Raw genomic sequence first — 3,773 nt, 5'->3', positions numbered from 1 at the left:
GCTCCGCCTTCTGGGCAGTGCCACTAATCATTCATCCACAGGTGTTCCAGTTCCCACTGATGAGACCAGCTGGTACTTAAGCAGCAGGCTGGGATCATATCTTCGCTGGAGCATCAAACCTTCTGGGTTAGATTCTCCGCCACAGTGTCTAACCTAACTGATGCTCTTAAGTTTCTCACGTTCTCTGTTTGTGCCTACGATTCAGGTTTTGCCACGCCACGACTACGGGTCGGAAGAACCACTTACCTGGATATTCACGGATACTTACCTCGCTGCTACCTGGCTCCTCTTTGGAAACCACTGGAACCGCCTTGCTCCTCCTCGACGCCGCAACCTCCCGCTAGGACCTGTAAGCAAACAAAGAGACATTGTAACCTTCGCAACCATCTTGGAAATCAGAGCTGTATCCGAGACTCACCCAGTTCTCCTTCTCTTGCAGACTCCTTCAGGAAAAGATCCTTGTACATAGTCACACCTGTAAATAAATGCACTTACCTTTATCCTCGTCTTCGTGTGTGGTTTTGATTTCGCTCTCTGGACAGAAACCCTTGGGTTCATGACAGATACCGCTGTGTTTCTGTACTCGGGATGATTATCCTAAAAATAAAAACAAAAATACTGAGCAATGTGTAGCTAAATATGTTTTGGGAATGATGCTCATTGTCAACCACAACAATTTTTATCTCAGTATCTGTGAAATTGACTTAGTTATAGCAATTTCTGTTTTCTATGCTGAGTTGGCAGTGGCAGCCATCTTGAATTGGGTTGACTCCAAAAGTGAGTCAGTTCTAGATGTACACTCAATGGTTTTCTGAAAGTGTTAATAGAATCTGTAATGTGGCTCATGAGATGTTTTGGTAACTGTCAGGGGAAATTCACTGTAAAGGTTAATGGCACCATTTTAAAAACAGATCATGTGCAATCAGTTAGTGCTCAGTGTATATTTTGGGGATGACTGACACACCAAAATTCACTTCAGCATCTGTAAAATTAGCTGAGCTAAAGCCATTTTTTGTCTGCCAAGTTTGCCTAACTGTTAGCTTAACATCTGCCCATGAGTTCCTGAGATATTTTGCTAACACTACAAACAAACACACACGCACACACAGATTTAGGCAAAAACATTATTGCTTCTAGCCGTTGGCAGTAGGCGATAATTAACCCTAAAGAACAATAGTCTGTTCATCATAGCTTTGTGTGTCAACTTATCAGGAGATTAAATAAAAAATAAATAAATAATGGATGTGTGTTTGCCCTGTAGGCTGAAAAAATTTCTTCCTTGACAAACCCTTGGGGCATCAGAGCTAACCTTACCGGCTCAGGACTTCCCCTAATCAGCTGCTGTCCATCACTTCTGTTTCGACTTGGCAGCAGCTGAGTCTGCTGTCTGCAGAAAGGCTACAATATAGTAGCTGCTCGCTCGAAAGCACCGGCACTGGCAACTGCCACTGCCAAACTTCTACCTTTAAATATACACAAATTAGACCTGTTTGGAAGGCATGCTCCAGGCCATCTTTTAATTGGCAGATAGTCAAAGGCGTTCTTTGCTCTGTTTCCTCATTGTCTGGCAGTCAGACAGAAATAAATGAACTTAGACACCTTGACTCGAACTGAAAACATTAAACCTTGTTGTTTCCCATCCAACATCCTATCCTCATGCATACTGTGCTCACAGAATTTGATTCATGCACTTGCATTCAGTTCACTGCTTACCTAAGGTACCAGTTTGACATACTGACAAATCATCCCTATTAGTCTCATTGCTGTGAGTGACTAAGGTAGAGGTTGTGTTTGCAGTATAATAATGTCTAGAGTGGTGATTTCATACGGATGTCCTCATAAAAAAAACAAAATGCAATTGTTATGAGTGCTTTTCTAAAATTTTTATATAATGGTTTGTAAAAGAAAAAAGAGTGGTTTTGCAACTTTTGGTAAAAGTGAATAATTATATGTGCAACATGATGCCAGAGATTTTACTTTTGACAGTTTAAAAAGCCTGTAGTCAATTTGGACAAGTTTAAATACCACAAATAAGCTCCCAACCGAACACTAAGTTGTACTGTAGATATTTTTGTTTGTTTTCTTGAACCATGGATAAAAAGGAATAGTTTAGTCATTTGGAGGTGATTTTCTGTCAAATAGTTATCAGCAGTTAATACCTTATCTGACAAGCTATTGATAATGTGTAGACAGAACATCAAGTTAAGTCAACTTTATTTGTATAACACATTTCAGCAGTAAAGGTAGTGCTTTACATCATAAAAAACACAAAAAGTAAAAAGTCATAAAAACATCATAAATCACTTCAGAAATGACCATCTATATAAGACAAAAAGAATGACACTTCATACAGAGAGCTCATATATGATTATTTTGCACTTCAGCTCTATGTTGGAATTACTTTGAGCAACATTATACATTTGGAAGACAACTGGCTGTTATCAAAGCAACGTGATACATTCTATTTGCTGTAAAATTTCTTTCTTTAAGAACAACAAAAACATGTGAACAAGGTCATTGTGAGAAAAAAAAAGCCAATTCCAGTCAATATACTGTTATGGTTGACATAAACCAAAGTTTGTAATAGGAGTGGAACCAAAAACCAGACACTGAGATGGAGTAAAAGGTAAGTGTTTTTATTTACAGGTGCATGTAAGAACAGTAAGGAGCAACCAGTATGATCTGAAACGGCAAGGAGGAGCAAGGTGAGTCTCGGGTACTGGATAAGTTTGATCATATAGTAGAAGGTAGTGAATAAATGTCTCTTTCTTACATGTCCGAAGGATGACGAGGCGTAGAGGTGAGACAGGGTTAACCAGAGACGGTCCAAAAGGAGGAGTATCCAGAAATCCAGCAACAGGTAAGTGCAGTGGTTAGTTCTAAGCAGGGAGGTATTTACAAGGGGGTGAACAGCACAACTTGAGGCGAAAGGAAAAATAGAAGCAAAAGGGTTAGCGTAGCCGTGAGCTTTGAAGTCAGAACCTAAGGCTGAGATCCTGAACCATAAGGCACAATGCTCCAGCAAAGATCTGGAACCAGGCGGAGGCTTAAATACAGTTGCTGCTCATCAGGAGAAATCAGCTACAGCTGGGGAGGAAGAGTTAGTGGCCAGCAGGGCGGGGACAAAACTCCAGAGCCTCACAATGGTTAGATATGAAGATATGATGACAAGCCAGATAATGAGTGAAAAAAAACCAACAATCCTTACATTGAAAAACCATCGGAAAGCATGGAGATCAAGACAGCTTTATAAGATTACAAGTCTGGCTCTTCAGAATCAAAATTAAAAAAAACACAAGGGGTGGCTTAAAACCTTTGCATATTACTACAAATTAAATATATAATATAAGCTTTAACCAAGAAGTTTCTTGAAGAGATATTTTTGCTTCCCGTTATCCCACTTAATGTGACTTAACGTAATGTGTGTAGTCACTTAATGTGACTACACAGTTTCAAGTTCCAACACCTCCAGGTTTACTTATATCCACCAACACAAAGTTCACAGCCCTTAAACTGCAGACACTTGGATAATTGGAAACATTTTGTACAGTCTATGTGGCTTGAAAAGCACCTGTATTTGTATTAGAAAATTAAATGGAATTCAGGGCATGCATTGCAAACCAGATATGTCACAAATGGCTGCAAACCCTGTAGCATATCTTAATAGTATGATTAAATCATACATATGTTTACTGAAAGTGACTAAGAGCAACATAATCTTCCTAAATTACTTTCTGAAGATTGCTCACTTTAAATTTGACCTTATTCTGTGT

The 3,773-nt window shown here is 39.3% G+C and overlaps 1 long non-coding RNA gene across 1 annotated transcript; it reads left to right on the top strand.

Annotated features, from left to right (window-relative positions):
* Positions 1 to 208: 208 nt before the first annotated feature.
* Positions 209 to 500, top strand: LOC112450440. Its single transcript, XR_003039070.2, has 2 exons — positions 209 to 349; positions 440 to 500. It is a non-coding gene; the product is annotated as an uncharacterized LOC112450440 (long non-coding RNA).
* Positions 501 to 3,773: the final 3,273 nt, after the last annotated feature.

The sequence above is a fragment of the Kryptolebias marmoratus genome, linkage group LG15, assembly GCF_001649575.2.
Source record: "Kryptolebias marmoratus isolate JLee-2015 linkage group LG15, ASM164957v2, whole genome shotgun sequence".
Taxonomy (NCBI): domain Eukaryota; kingdom Metazoa; phylum Chordata; class Actinopteri; order Cyprinodontiformes; family Rivulidae; genus Kryptolebias; species Kryptolebias marmoratus.
The sequence above is the reverse complement of the archived record's forward strand: the minus strand, read 5'-3'. Positions and strand labels throughout refer to the sequence as shown.